The sequence below is a fragment of the Macaca mulatta genome, chromosome 1 (genome assembly GCF_049350105.2).
Source record: "Macaca mulatta isolate MMU2019108-1 chromosome 1, T2T-MMU8v2.0, whole genome shotgun sequence".
In the NCBI taxonomy this organism is placed as follows: domain Eukaryota; kingdom Metazoa; phylum Chordata; class Mammalia; order Primates; family Cercopithecidae; genus Macaca; species Macaca mulatta.
In genome coordinates, this window is record NC_133406.1 from 231050500 (window position 1) to 231066392 (window position 15893).

General features: G+C 47.6%; 1 protein-coding gene across 50 annotated transcripts in view; it reads right to left on the reverse strand.

Annotated features, from left to right (window-relative positions):
• Positions 1–15893, reverse strand: part of PIK3CD (phosphatidylinositol-4,5-bisphosphate 3-kinase catalytic subunit delta) — a 100156-nt gene that overhangs the window by 18863 nt on the left and 65400 nt on the right. Inside the window, exon 1 of one of the 50 annotated variants that reach the window (XM_077974818.1) lies at positions 10816–10882. The exons of the other annotated variants lie outside the window; for them this stretch is intronic. The gene's annotated coding sequence lies outside the window, so the exon portion shown is untranslated. Of the gene's footprint in view, positions 1–10815; positions 10883–15893 lie in introns of those variants that run through there. 50 annotated transcript variants of the gene reach the window in all.

A 15893-nucleotide genomic window follows, 5' to 3' on the forward strand; every position in this document is an offset into this window, starting at 1 on the left:
CATCTAATAATTGGTTAAAATATTCCAATCAGGCCGGGTGCAGTGGCTCATGCCTGTAATCCCAGCACTTTGGGAGGCCCAGGCAGGCAGATCACCTAAGGTCATGAGTTCAAGACCAGCCTGACCAATATGATGAAACCCTGTCTCTACTAAAAATATAAAAATTAGCCGGGCATGGTGGTGCATGCCTGTAATCCTAGCTACCCAGGAGGCTGACACAGGAGAATCGCTTGAACCCAGGAGTCGGAGGTTGCAGTGAGCCGAGATCATACCACTGCACTCCAGCCTAGGCAACAAGAGTGAAACTCCGTCTCAAAAAATATATATATTTCATACCAAACCCTCCAGTCATACCCACCCCCAGTAACAAAATGTTACAAACACAAAGGACCTGGTGAACCCCCTCTTCCAGGTCCCCTTCTCCCTTCCCCACCTCTAGCCTACTCCACTGCAGGTTAGCAGTACCTGGAGTCTGATTATCATTTCCATACATGTTTTTCGTTTTGTTTTGTTGAAACAGAGTCTTGCTCTGTAGCCCAGACTGGAGTGCAGTGGCGCAATCTCAGCTCTTGGGCTCAAGTGATTCTCCTGCCTCAGCCTCCCAAGTAGCTAGGATTACAGGCACCTGCCACCACGTCCAACTAATTTTTTTTTTTTTTTTTGAGACAGAGTCTCGCTCTGTTGCCCAGGCTGGAGTGCAGTGGTGCAATCTCGGCTCACTGCAAGCTCCGCCTCCCAGGTTCACACCATTCTCCTGCCTCAGCCTCCAAGTAGCTGGGACTACAGGCGCCCGCCACCACGCCTCGCCTGGCTAATGTTTTGTATTTTTAGTAGAGACGGGGTTTCACCGTGTTAGCCAGGATGGTCTCAATCTCCTGACCTCGTGATCTGCCCGCCTTGGCCTCCCAAAGGGCTGGGATTACAGGCGTGAGCCACCGCGCCCGGCCCTAATTTTGGATTTTTAGTAGAGACAGGGTTTCACCATGTTGGCCAGGATGGTCTCAAACTCCTGACATCAAGTGATCCACCTGCCTCGGGCTCCCAAAGTGCTGGGATGACAGGCATGAGCTATTGGGCCCGGCCTCCATGCATGTTTTTATATTTTTATTATACCAACATGTATCCACATCCAATTCCCGGTACTACTGTGTGCTTTAACTCTGCATACGGTCAGGCATGGTGGCTTACACCTGCAGTTCCAGCACTTTGTGAGGCTGACACGAGCAGATGACTTGAGGCCAGGAGTTCGAGACCAGCCTGGCCAACATGGCAAAATCCTGTCTCTACTAAAAATACAAAAATTAGCTGGGTGCGGTGGTCCATGCCTGTAATCCCAGCTACTCGGGAGGCTGAGGAATGAGTATTGCTTGAACCCACCCAGGAGGCAGAGGTTGCAGTGAGCAGAGATTGTGCCACTGCACTCCAGCCTGGATGACAGAGTAAGACTCTGTCTCAAACAAACAAAAAGTCTGCATGTGCACACAGTGTCTTCTGCGACCTGCTTTGGTCACTAACTGTGTGTGTGTGTGTTTTTTTTTTTTTTTTTTTTTTGAGATGGAGTCTTGCTCTGTTGTCCAGGCTGGAGTGCAGTGGAGGGCTCTCGGCTCACTGCAAGCTCTGCCTCCCAGGTTCACACCATTCTCCTGCCTCAGCTTCCCGAGTAGCTGGGACTACAGGTGCCCGCCACCACACCAGCTAATTTTTGTATTTTTTAGTAGAGACAGGGGTTACATGGTGTTAGCCAGGATGGTCCTAATATCCTGACCTCGTGATCCGCCTGCCTCAGCCTCCCAAAGTGCTGGGATTACAGGAGTGAGCCACTGCACCCGGCCCTTTTTTTTTTTTTTTTTTTTGGAGATGGAGTCTCGCTCTGTCATCCAGGCTGGAGTGCAGTGGCACGGTCTCAGCTCACTGCAAGCTCTGCCTCCAGGGTTCACACCATTCTCCTGCCTCAGTCTCTCGAGTAGCTGGGACTACAGGCACCTGCCACCACACCAGCTAGTTTTTTGATATTTTTAGTAGAGATGGGGTTTCACTGTGTTAGCCAGGATGGTCTCGATCTCCTGACCTCATGATCCACCTGCTTTGGCCTCCCAAAGTTCTGGGATTACAGGTGTGAGCCACCACACCCGACCCTCACTGTGCTGTTCTTTAGATTTACCCAGGCAGACACACGTGGCTTTAGTTCATTTGTTTTATCTCTTGCACAATATTTCATTGTGTAAAGAAGCCACAATTAGAAGAGATCATGTCCTTTGCAAGAACATGGATGGAGCTGGAGGCCATTATCCTCAGCCAACTAATGTAGTAACAGAAAACCAAACACCATATGTTCTCACCTATAAGTGGGAGCTAAATGATGAGAACACATGGACACACAGAGGGGAACAGCATACACTGGGGCCTGAGGGTGGAGGGTGGGAGTCGGGAGAGGATCAGGAAGAATAACTCACAGGTACTAGGCTTAATACCTGGGTGATGACATAATCTGTATGACAAATCCCCATGCCACAAGTTTACCTATATAACAAACCTGCAAGGTACCCCTGAACTTAAAAGTTACATGAAAAAAAAGGAAAAATGTAACACTCAAGAAAAAACAACAACAACAACAACAAAACCCACAATTTATTTACCCTCTCTCTTGTTGATGAAGATGAAGGCTGGTTTCTACTTCTCTTGGTTACTTTTTTTTTTGAGATGGAGTCTTGCTCTGTCGCCCGGGCTGGAGTGCAGTGGCCGGATCTCAGCTCACTGCAAGCTCCGCCTTCCGGGTTTACGCCATTCTCCTGCCTCAGCCTCCCGAGTAGCTGGGACTACAGGTGCCCGCCGCCTCCCCCAACTAGTTTTTTTGTATTTTTTTTTAGTAGAGATGGGGTTTCACCGTGTTAGCCAGGATGGTCTCGATCTCCTGACCTCGTGATCCACCTGTCTCAGCCTCCCAAAGTGCTGGGATTACAGGCTTAAGCCACCGCGCCCAGCCGACTCTTGGTTACTTTTAACGATGCTACCGTGTATGTTCTTGAATACATCGCCCTGTGTTTATCTAAGAGTGCTGAGTGTTGCCCAAGAAAAAGACTACGGGAACCACATATGTAATGTCCAGCTTACCAGAAGCCATTTTAAAAAGAGTGAAAAGGCTGGGCTCAAGGTGGCTCATGCCTGTCATCCCAGTGCTTCGGGAGGCCAAGGTAGGAGGATCACTTAAGGCCAGGAGTTAGAGACTAGCCTGGGCAACATAGTGAGAGTCCATCTCTACAAAAAAAAAATTAAAAATTAGCCAAGCATGGTGGAGTGTGCCTGTAGTCCCAGCTACTTGGAAGCTGAGGTGGAAGGCTCACTTGAGCCTGGGAGTTTGAGATGCTATGATGGCTCACTGCACGCCAGCTTGGCAACACAGCAAGATCGTGTCTCAAAAAAAGAAAAAAAAAAAGGAAAAAGAAAAAGAAATTAAAAAAAAAAAAAGAGTGAAAAGGCACAGATAAAATGAAGCTTCATTATGTATTTTATTTAACCCAATATATCCAAAAGATAGTCATTTTAACACATAATCAATAGAGAAAATTACTAACGAGATATTTTGACATTTATTTTGGTATCGAGTCTTTGAAATCTGGTGTGCGTTTTAAATTTGGAGTGTAGTGCAATTTCATTTCTAGATTATCTATCATCAGAAATACTTGATCTGAGTGTAGATTTTATACAATCTACAGGTTCACAGACCCGGGTTGTTTTCTTTTTTTTTTTCCTTTTCTGTTGAGACAGGGTCTCACTCTGTTGCCCAGGCTGGAGTACAGTGGCCCAATCGTAGCTCACTGAACACTCCAACTCCTGGGCTCAAGCGATCCTCCAGCCTCAGCCTCCTGAGTAGGTGGGACTACAAGCTTGCGCCACCATGCCCTGCTAAGTTTTTTTTTTGATACAGGGTCTTGCTGTGTTGCCCAGGTTGGTCTCAAACTCCTGGGCTCAAGTGATCCTCCCACCTCGGCCTCTCTTAAGTGCTGGCATTACAGGTGTGAGCTCCTAGCCAGATCCAGTTTGTTCTAAACACACTTAAGGCTGGGCGCAATGGTTCATGCCTGTAATCCCAGCACTTTGGGAGGCCAAAGCAGGTGGATTGCTTGAGTTTGAGACCAGCCTGAGCAACATGGCAAAACTCTCTCTACCAAAAATAGAAAAAAAAAAAATCTAATAAATGAACCATACAGCAATTTTAAATTAAATTAAACGTTTTAAAATTCCATTCCTCACACTACCCACATTTCAAGTCTCAAGAGTCACATGTGGCATCACCTATGATAGGTATAACCACATCATTAACTTTACTAAATATCACCGCATTGTCCCTAAGACGGTGGTGCCTGTCAGCAATCCCAGAACCGTGGTATGGTGATCAATCTCTAGATCTTCGTCAATACTTGGTATTATCAAATTTACTCCTTTTTGCCAATCTGATGCGAATGAAATTATCTCTTGTTTTAATTTGCATTTCCCTGATTTTCCATAAAACCTTTATTTTCTGCAAATAGCCTACTTACTATAACCTTGGCCCATTTTCCTGTGGGGTTACTTATTTTTTTTAATGGTTTGTAGGATTTCTTTATGTATTCTAGATTCCATTCCTTTGTTGACTGAATGAGTGGGAAATATTTTCTAATGAGTCACTTTTTTGCTTTGCTTATGGTGTGTTTTTGGTGAGTAGAAGGTTTTTTGTTGTTGCTGTTTTGTTTTGTTTTGTTTTAGGAGACAGAGTCTCACTCTGTCATCCAGGCTGGAGTGCAGTGGCGCAATCATAGCTCACTGCAGCCTCAACCTCCCGGGCTCAGGTGGTCCTCCCAACCTCAGGCTCCCAAGTAGCTGGGACTACAGGCATGTGCCACTACACCCCTTTTTTTTAACAGAGACTTTTTAAAAATATATGTTTTTAGTAGGGACTAGTCCCAAACTCAAGTGATCCACTGGCCTCAGTCTCCCAACGTGCTGGCATTACAAGCATGAGCCATCACGCCCAGCCTGGTGAGTAGAAGTTTTTATTGTTGATGCAGTCAAATTATCAATCTTTGTCTTTATGATTTATGATTTTTATTATTTAAGAAAAGACTTCTCTACTTAAAGATCACATTCTCTTGGATTTAAAAGACTTATAAAAATAGTTGAAAAGAAATATTTGGTTTAAGGCAGGTGTTCTTTGGGTGGCAGCACTGACTGGGCCCAGGCCTCACCATCAGCTGGACCCCAGCTGCCCTGAGGAGCGAGAGCTGCACATCTCTAGGCGCTGCCACTGCTGATCACCACTTCCTCTGATTGCAAAACCACATCCTACTTTGGGTTCCTCTTGCTGAGAATGGCCAGACCAAAGTCTTCCTTTGTTTCAAAACTTGGGGGATCGGCTGGGCGTGGTGGCTCACGCCTGTAATCCCAGCACTTTGGGAGGCTGAGGCAGGTGGATCACTTTCAGCTCAGGCGTTGGTGACCAGCCTGTGAAACATGGCAAAACCCTGTCTCTACACAAAATATAAAAATTAGCCGGGCATGGTGGCTCACGCCTGTAGTCCCAGCTACTAGGGAGGCTGAGGCTGGAGGATTGCTTGAGCCAGGGAAGTGGAGGTTGCAGTTAGCTGAGATCTTGCCACTGCACTCCAGCCTGGGCAAGAGTGAACCCGTGTCTCAAAAACAAAACGAAACAAAAAAACGACTTGGGAGAGAGTCAGGAATCCTGGAGAATCCACCTACGATATGAAATGGGCTTTGACCACGCTTGGAAAGTCAGGGGCAGCTTTGGCCACTCAGTCTGGTGAGGCCCAAGATGAACACATGAGGAGGCATGAGCTCCCAGGGACTCCAACCCTCAGCCTGGGTTCCAGGAAAATACACCCCTCACTCTCCTGCCTCTTAGCACTCTGGAAATGAAGTCTTCAACTACACCTTACCTAAATGGGATATAGGGAAATACTTTCACAGAAAACCTCATTCCTAATAGAGAAAGTCTCAGACTGGTCTGTACAGGACATCAAATGCCAGGTCCTGTCACCACTGAGACAGGACAGGAGAAAGTAGAAGTGCCTTCCCTCTGTCTGGGCCAAGAACCTCTCTCTAGCACAGTGGCCAACCAGCCCTGACTCTTCCCTGAATGAAGCCCAGAACCATAGCTCTCCCGTATATATGGGACAGAGATGCCAGTGAGTACAGGGACTTCGGAAATGTCCCAAGAATGCAAACCAGAACAACCACTTTGGAAAACCGTTTGGCAGTATCTACTAAAGTTGAACATGCCTATGCCCTAGGACCCAGCAATTCCGCTCCTAAGTATACACTCCAGAGAAATGCAAATACATGTATATTTATCAAAAGATACAGGCAAGAGTGTCTATGGCATCACTATTCATGATGGCTCCGAAGTGGAAACTTCCCAAATACACATCAACAGAATGGGGAATGGCAAAATAATGTGTGGCACTCTCTCTGAGCAGAATGTTATATAGCAATGAGAATGAACAGTCTACAAGTCCACACAACAGTACCAATGACTCTCACACACATAAAGCTGGGCAAAAGAAGCTGCCCAAAAAAAAAATAGGTGCTCATGATTCCAGCTGTACAAAGAAACAAACAGAGGCAGAATTAATAAATCTATGGTGGCAAAAGAAGAAATAGGGGTTACCCCAGGTTTGGGGGAGAGTGACTAGAAGGGTGCATGGGAGGCTCCTGGGTGCTGGTAACTTTATGTTTTTGTTTTTTTTAAATCTGGGAGCTGGGGACTTTTCAAAAACTCAACACACTCAGTCCAAGTGGTTCTGATAAGCTGATTTCACTCCTAGCTACCTGGATAGCCTGAGACTCAGACACAGCCAATCAGGGGCCTGAGTTTGCCCGGGCCATGGGGATTGGCTTGGAGGTGGGAATGAGACTTAGGCCTAGCCAATCACTGCATGTTATCTCCCTGACTATAGGGTTCCATATGACTATCAAGTCAGTCCAATGGGTTTTGACATCTAGGCTTCTCTGGGACTACTTCTTGGGGTAGCAGAAATGACGGACTGTCTACCTAGAGCTGCTAGCAACTGTTTGCTGTCTTTAGGGGCAGAACCTGAGAAGAGACCAACACAGAGGAAAGGGGGGCTAAAGCAGACAGTACAAGCCTGGGTCCTGAGGACGAACTTTGATTCCCTGGATCCAGCCATGCCTGAAGCTAGAGTCTATCCCTGGACTCTTTAGTCTCACCAGCCAATAAACCCCCTCTGCCTTTTTTCTTTTTTAACTTACAGCAGTTTGAGCTGAGTTTTCGGCCGCTTACAGCTAAAAACATCTATTTTCATTACTGCAGCTGCACTTCCATTTTTAGAAACTTCTAGTGTTCAAAAAGTTCTTTCCCTGACCGGGCACGGTGGCTCATGCCTGTAATCCCAGCACTTTGAGAGGCCGAGGCAGGTGGATCACTTGAAGTCAGGAGTTCGAGACCAGCCTGATCAACATGGTGAAATCCTGTCTGTACTAAAAATATAAAAATTAGCCGGGCGTGGTGGCATATGCCTGTAATCCCAGCTACTCGGGAGGCTGAGGCCTCGCTTGAACCTGGGAGGCAGAGTTTTTGCAGTGGGACGAGATGGCACCACTGCACTCCAGCCTGGACAGCAAGAGCGAAACTCTGTCTCCAAAAAAAAAAAAAAAAAAAAAAAAAGAAGGAAAGAAAAGTTCTTTCCTTGGAAGTGGACCTGCCTAAGAGTCAAACTCGGATCGATCTCTGTGCTGCCACCTAGAGGCACACAGAGGAGTCACAGGACCACTGGATGGCGGCCCCATCAGGCCCTAAGGCGTCTCTTCAGCCCAGGCATTCCCCAAACCACTCACTGTTCTCTCCGTGATACAGTTTTTAGACCCTTTTGCCACAGTGTGATACTCCAAGCTAACAAGATGTTCCAGGGCAGCACTTTGGGAGGCCAAGGCGGGTAGATCACCTGAGGTCAGGAGTTCGAGTCCAGCCTGGCCAACATGGTGAAACCCCATCTCTACTAAAAATACAAAAATTAGCCAGGCGTGGTGGCTCTCGCCTGTAATCCCAGCTACTTGGGAGGCTGAGGCAGGAGAACCACTTGAACCCAGGAGGCAGAAGTCGCAGTGAGCTAAGATCACACCACTGCACTTCAGCCTGGGCAACAGAGCGATACTCCATCTCCAAAAAAAAACCCCCAAAAAACAAAAACAAGATGCTACAGACAGGGCCTGGCAGGTCGAGCTGTAGAAGAATGTTCTGGGCACCGAGCTCCTATTTGCTTAGCCTAAAAGTATTTCAAGCTCCCCCACTCTCACCCCAAGGCAGATTTTTGGTGGCCACATCACTGAACTCATTGGCTGCCAGCCCTCCAGGGATTTTTCACAGTAAGTCAGGTTCTCCCTGCCTGTACAGGAACATGAATTTCCTGATCTAAATGAAGGAATTCACAATTATCCTTGGTAATTTCATCTTGTGAACATAATTGGCTCTTATATCTTATTGGATTTTTTTTTTGTTTTTTTGTTTTTTTTTTAAGACAGAGTCTTGCTCTGTTACCCAGGCTGGAGTGCAGTGGCGCGATCTCTGCTGGCTGCAACCCCCACCTCCCAGGTTCAAGCGATTCTCCTGCCTCAGCCTCCTGAGTAGCTGGGATTACAGGGGCCTGCCACTACGCCTGGCTAAGTTTTTGTATTTTTAGTAGAGACAGTTTTTTGCCACATTAGCCAGGCTGGTCCTGAACCCCTGACCTCAGGTGATCTGCCCGCCTTGACCTCCCAAAGTGCCAGGATTACAGGCGTGAGCTTTCTTGTTAGCTTTGATTTGATGTTTTGTCTCTGTCACTCAGTCTGAGGTAGATTCATTTATCCCACCAGTATCTATAGAGCCTGATTAAAGTGCCAGAAATTACCCGAGGTGCTGGGGATCTCGTGGGAAAGGGACTCAAGTCTTCCAGAACTGGCCACTACAGCTGGAGCAGGGGGTGGTGGGCGTGGAGGGGAGGGTGTGGCACGAGCAAGTCGAAGAGTTCAACTGGGCTGGGTTTTGCAGAGCCTTCAGAACAAGGACTGGCACCTACGGCAGCCCGGGAGGATTTTAGGTGAGGGAGTGTGGGATGTGATTTTCATCCACAACTATGCTGCTGGCTGCGGTGTGGAAGGACTGCGGAGAAGCAGGGACGAAGAGGAGTGGGGGGCAGGGGAAGAAACAGGTGCCACCAATGACAGTGGCTTGACCCAGAAGGAGACGCCACTGGAGAGCAACAGAATCCAGACATACTTAGATCAGAGGGACCCCTGGGGGACGGTGCAGGAGGAAGTGAGGACGACAGCCAGGTTTGGGCTTGGGAGATGGGAGTGGTGGTGGGAATTTACTGAGACGTGGAAGGAAGAGATTTCTGGTGGGATAAGAAAGCCGGAGCCGCATTTTAGACCAGATGAATCTCAGCTGCTTAATGAACATCCACGTAAAGACTGCCAGGGGCAAACTCCCCAGTCGGAGGGCTGGGGACAGATCTGTGGAGTCAGCAGGCTACAGTCAGATGTGGAGCCGGGGGGCAGGTGAGATGGCCTAGACACAGAGAGGGAAGCTGCGGTAGCATCATCCAATGATGGACTGTGACCAATCCCTCTTGACTCATCCAGAATCCTGAGGCATGACTTCTGTGTCCACATCTAAGTCATTCATCAAATATCCAAGGAAACAGGATAAGAACACAATTCCTTGCACCTTCCCACCTCCTGGCCAGCATGATCCACAGAAACAGCTGCGCAAAGTGGAGCCCTCCTGCACGCGGGGTTCTCTCCAGGACACCATGCCACCCTGACAATCTGTCCTGAAATGTTCCCCTTGGTCCTCTTTCTGGAGCCCAAGGTTGAAGAACGGGTTCCCAGCTGTGAACATCTGAGGGATCTGACCTCAGCTACTTGGGAGGCTGAGCCACGAGAATCACTTGAACTGGGGAGGGGGAGGTTGCAATGAGCCAAAATCACGCCACTGCACTCCAGCCTGGGCAACAGAGTGAGACTCTGTCTCAAAAATAAATAAATAAATATTTTAAAATTAAATAAGTTAAAAAGAAAACAAATAGATAAACAAGATGTTTCAGGTAGTAAAAGCACTGGAATATAATAAAAAGGGGCTTGCAGGGAGCGCTTCCTTTGGATGGCGGGTCAGGGAAGGGTCCTCAGGTGAGATCGTTCTGAAGTTGAGGCTCAAGTGAGAGAAGGATCCAGCAAAGAGCCACGAAATAGGGTTCCGGGCAGTGGGGACAGAAAGTCCAAAGGCCTGAGCTGGGTGTGGTAGCTCACGCCTATAATCCCAGCACTTTGGGAGGCCGAGGCAGGCAAATCCCTTGAGGCCAGGAGTTCAAGACCAGCCTGGCCCATAAGGTGAAACCCTGTCTCTATTAAAAAACACAAAAAAGTAGCCAGGCATGGTAGCACACACCTGTAATCCCAGCTACTTGGGAGGCTGAGGCAGGAGAATCCTTGAGCCTCAGAGGCAGAGGTTGCAGTGAGCCAAGACTGCACCATTGCACTCCAGCCTGGGCAACAAGAGTGAGACTCCGTCTCAAAAAAAAAAAGTACAACAAAGGCCCTGAGGCAGGAGGCAGGTGCCTGAAGTCAAGGGCCTGAAGTGGGGTGACTGGGAGAGACAGTGAGTCTGACCCTGCAGGGCCCTGTAGCCATGGTGAGGAGTCCAGGTTTGGTTATCACTGCAAGGAGAAATCATTGGAGGGTTTTAAGCAGAGGACTGAGGCGGCCTGATTTTATGCTTTACAAAGATGGCTTTGGCTGCTGTGGGAAAATGGAAGGGAGCGAGGCCAGAATAGAAGCAGGAAAGCAATGAGGAGATGTGTGCAGGACCCAGGCAAGAGCTGGCAGGGCTGGGTTGATGAGGGGACGTGCTGGGCTCACATGCCCCAAAATGCCCAAACTCATCCCAGCAGCCTACTCTTTTTTTGGCATGGGACACAGAGAGGGTCTCGTTCTATCACCCTGGCTGGAGTACAGCGTTACCATCATAGCTCACTGTAGCCTTGACCTCCCCCAAGCTCAAGAGATCCTCCCGCCTCAGCCTCCCAAGTAGCTGGGAATACAGACACAAATCACTGTGCAGAGCTTTATTTATTTATTTATTTTGTAGGGGCAGGGCCTCCCTATGTTGCCCAGGCTGGTCTCAAATTCCTGGGCTTTAGTGATCCTCCTGCGTCGGCCTCTGAAAGTGTTAGGATCACGAGCATGAGCCTGGCCTCCAAAACAAATATTTCTGACCTCTACTGCTGCCATCAGAAAAAAATAAGCCAACTACCCTGAAAAAAAAAATGTTATTCCCACCATCTCATCATCATCCTAGTTCACGGCCCACCAGGGAAGCCACAGGCCTGCACCCAGGTGGAGGCCTCAGATACTACACGTCAAAATCAAGAGAAAGAAACATCCACGGTCTCAGACCTGGTAACTTTGGGAATTCGGGGATTATCCTAAAGAAGCAATTCAAAAGTCAAAAAAGCTCTATACACAAAGATATTCATTGTGGTATTATTTGTGAAAGGGATAAGGAAATGTCTAAATAAATGAATTAACTCAATGAAACTGAATGCGGTCATCAAAATGACACCTGGGCAGACTACACAACACTGCAAATATTCCACACATTGAGTGCACAGACATTTATCATTGTGACATATGCTTGTTGATAAAGCATTTTAGAAAGCATAGAAAGGCCGGCCATGGTGGCTCACACCTGTAATCCCAGCACTTTGGGAGGCCGAGGGAGGTGGATCACCTGAGGTTGGGAGTTCGAGACCAGCCTGACCAACATAGCAAAACCCTGTCTCTACTAAAAACACAAAATTAGTCGGGCGTGGTGGCGCATGCCTGTAATCCCAGCTACTTGGGAGGGTGAGGCAGGAGAATCGCTTGAACCTGGGAGGCGGAGGTTACAGTGAGCTGAGATCATGCCATTGCACACCAGCCTGGGCTATAACAGCAAAACTCCGTCTCAAAAAAAAAAAAAAAAAGGCAGCATAGAAAAAATGAAATGTTATGAATGAATATGGATATCATAATAATTTTATTATTTTAATTTTATAGGAAGGTTATGCAAATACATGGTTTTATTTCTTTTTTCTTCTTGAGACAAGGTCTGGCTCTGTTTCCCAGACTGGAGTGCAGTGGTGCAATCTCGGCTCACTCTGCCTTCCAGGCTCAAGCCATCCTCTCATCACAGCTCCCCAAATAGCTGTGACTACAGGTGCATGCCACTACACCCAGCTATTCCTTTGCATTTTTTGTAGAGACAGAGTTTCGCCATGTTGCTCAGGCTGATCTCGAACTCCTGACCTCAAGTGCTCCACCCGCCTCAGTCTCCCAAAGGGCTAGGATTACAGGTGTGACCCACCGCGCTCAGCACTTTTTTTTGTTTTAGAGACAGGGCCTCACTTTGTTGTCTATGCTACAGTACAGTGGTGTGATCATGGCTCACTGCAGCCTTCAACTCCTGAGCTCAGTGATCCTCTCAGCTCAGCCTCCCCAGTAGCTGGGACTACAGGTGCATACCACCATGCCCAGCTAATTTAAATTTTTTTGTTGTTAAAAAAATAATAATAAAATACACTTTTTGTTGTCTTGAGATGGGTTCTCACTATGTTGCCCAGGCTGTTCTCAAACTCCTGGGCTCAAGCAATCTTCCCACGCTGGCCTCCCAAAATCCTGGGATTACAGGCGTGAGCCACCGTGCCTGGCCACAGTACGTGATTTTTAAAATTAATTAAAACTAAAACTCTTACAGTAAAAAGTAGCAGTCCTCTGACCTCCATTTCCACATATATACCACACCCAATACATTTCAGTTGCTTCTTTAAGTATTTATCTCTATATTTCCATTTTTTATTTAAAATTTTTGTTTTTATACCTCAGGCAAAATTAAAAAAAAAATTTATGAAAATAGAGACAAGGTCTTGCTATGTTGCCCTGTCTGGTCTTGAACTCCTGGGCTCAAGTGATCTTCCTGCCTTGGGTTCCAAAGTGTTGGGATTACAGGCGTGAGCCACCCCACCGTCAAATTTTGACTTCTTACCTTAGAAAATTAGTTTGTGCGGCCGGGCGCGGTGGCTCACGCCTGTAATCCCAGCACTTTGGGAGGCCGAGGCGGGTGGATCACATGAGGTCGGCAGTTCAAGACCAGCCTGACCAACATGGAGAAACCCCGTGTCTACTAAAAATACAAAATTAGCCAGGCATGGTGGCACATGCCTGTAATCCCAGCTACTCGGGAGGCTGAGGCACGAGAATCGCTTGAACCCGGGAGGCCGAGGTTGCGGTGAGCTGAGATCCCGCCACTGCACTCCAGCCTGGGCAAAAAAGAGCGAAACTCCGTCTCAAAAAAAAAAAAAAAGAAAATGAGTTTGTGGGCCAGGCGCTGTGGCTCACGCCTGTAATCCCAGCATTTTGGGAGGCCACAGTGGGTGGATCTCTTGAGCCCAGAAATTTGAGACCAGTCTGGGCAACATGGCAAAACCCTATCTCTACAAAAAAGATAAAAAATAGGCCGGGCGCGGTGGCTCAAGCCTGTAATCCCAGCACTTTGGGAGGCCGAGACGGGCGGATCACGAGGTCAGGAGATCGAGACCATCCTGGCTAACACGGTGAAACCCCGTCTCTACTAAAATACAAAAAAAATTAGCCGGGCGAGGTGGCGGGCGCCTGTAGTCCCAGCTACTCGGGAGGCTGAGGCAGGAGAATGGCGTGAACCCGGGAGGCGGGGCTTGCAGTGAGCTGAGATCCGGCCACTGCACTCCAGCCTGGGCAACAGAGCCAGACTCCGTCTCAAAAAAAAAAAAAAAAAAAAAAAAAAGATAAAAAATTAGCTGGGCATGGTGGCATACACACGTAGTCCCAGCTACTCGGGGGCTGAGGCAGGAGGATTGCTTGAGCCTAGGAGGTTGAGGCTGCAGTGAGTCGTGATCGCACCGCTGCACTCCAGTCTGGGTAACAAAGAAAGACCTTATCTCAAAAAAAAGAAGTCTTTAATGTACTTTTCATTTGAATGACAATTTCCCTCAGAATTAATTAATTCTCAGAAATTTAAAAGCACTGACCCATTTTCTTGTAGTTTCTTTCTTTCTTTTTTTTTTTTTTTTTTGAGACTGAGTCTCGCTCTGTCACCGAGCTGGAGAGTGCAGTGGCACACTCTTGGCTCACTGCAGCCTCCACCTCCTGGGTTCAAGTGATTCTCCTGCCTCAGCCTCCCAAGTAGCTGGGATTACAGGCACATGCCACCACGCCCAGCTAATTTTTGCATTTTTAGTAGGGACAGGGTTTCCCAGCCTGTCTTATAGTTTCTACTGCTGCTTTTGAAAAGTCCAAAGCTGGGTGGGGCACGGAGGCTCACGCCTGTAATCCCAGCACTTTGGGCGGCTGATGTGGGCGGATCACAAGGTCAGAAGATCGAGACCATCCTGGCTAACATGGTGAAACCCCAGTCTCTACTAAAAATACAAAAAATTAGCCGGGCGAAGTGGCGGGCGCCTGTAGTCCCAGCTACTCGGGAGGCTGAGACAGGAGAATGGCGGGAACCCGGGAGGCGGAGCTTGCAGCGAGCCGAGATGGCGCCACTGCACTCCAGCCTGTGTGACAGAGCGAGACTCCATCTCAAAAAAAAAAAAAAAAAAAAAAAAGTTGAGTCATCTTGTTCTCTGATCTGTATGTGGCCTTTTTTTGTCTGATGACATTTAGTAACTTCTCTCTTATCTCTGGAGTTTTGAAAATTCATGATGATGTCCCATAGTGTGGGCCTTTTATTATTCACGGTATTGGGTACTACTTCGAGACTGTTTAAAAGCAGAAATGCCGGCCGGGCGCGGTGGCTCACGCCTGTAATCCCAGCACTTTGGGAGGCCGAGACGGGCGGATCACGAGGTCAGGAGATCGAGACCATCCTGGCTATAACCCGGTGAAACCCCGTCTCTACTAAAAAATACAAAAAACTCGCCGATCGATGTGGCGGGCGCCTGTAGTCCCAGCTACTCAGGAGGCTGAGGCAGGAGAATGGCGTAAACCCGGGAGGCGGAGCTTGCAGTGAGCTGAGATCAGGCCACTGCACTCCAGCCTGGGCGACAGAGCGAGACTCCATCTCAATAAAAAAATAAAAATAAAAAAAAGTAGAAATGCCTTCAGTTCTAGAATGGTTTCCTATATACTTTTCCTTCCTCCGTTTCTCTTGCCTTTTTTTCTTGAGTTCCTATGTGGTGCATGTTGGGTCTCCTGGACCGAAGTCAATTTTTTCTATATTTTCTTTCCTATTTTCCATCTCTTAAGTCTTTGTGTTCTACTTTCTGGAAATTGGTTTTTCACTCTTCCAACTCTTCTGTTGAAATTTTCACTTCTGCTATTTTTACTTCTGCTATCTTAATACCTAAGAGCTTATTATTTTATGAATGTGCCTTTTTTTCCCAAACCATGTTTGTGACTTCTCAAATTTTTGTTTGTTTGTTTGTTTGTTTGGGTCTCTGTCTTTCACACTAGAAGTCTCTCTCTGTCTCTCTCTTTTTTTTTTTTTTTTTTTTTTTGAGACAGGGTCTCACTCTGTCACCCAGGTTGGAGTGCAGTGATATGATCACGGCTCACTGCAGCCTCAACCTCTCAGGCTCAAGCAATCCTCCCACCTCAGCCTCCCAAGTAGCTGAGACCACAAGCATGTGTCACCATGCCTGGCTAGTTTTTTATTTTATGTAGAGAGAGGATTTCTCTACCTTGCCCAGGATGGTCTCAAACTTCTGGGCTTAAGCAAACCTCCTGCCTCAGCCTCCCGAAGTGCTGGGATTACAGGCATGAGCTACCACGTCTAGCCTGTAAATCTCATTCTATGTGGGATGGCCCTTGGCTGCCCATTCAAATCT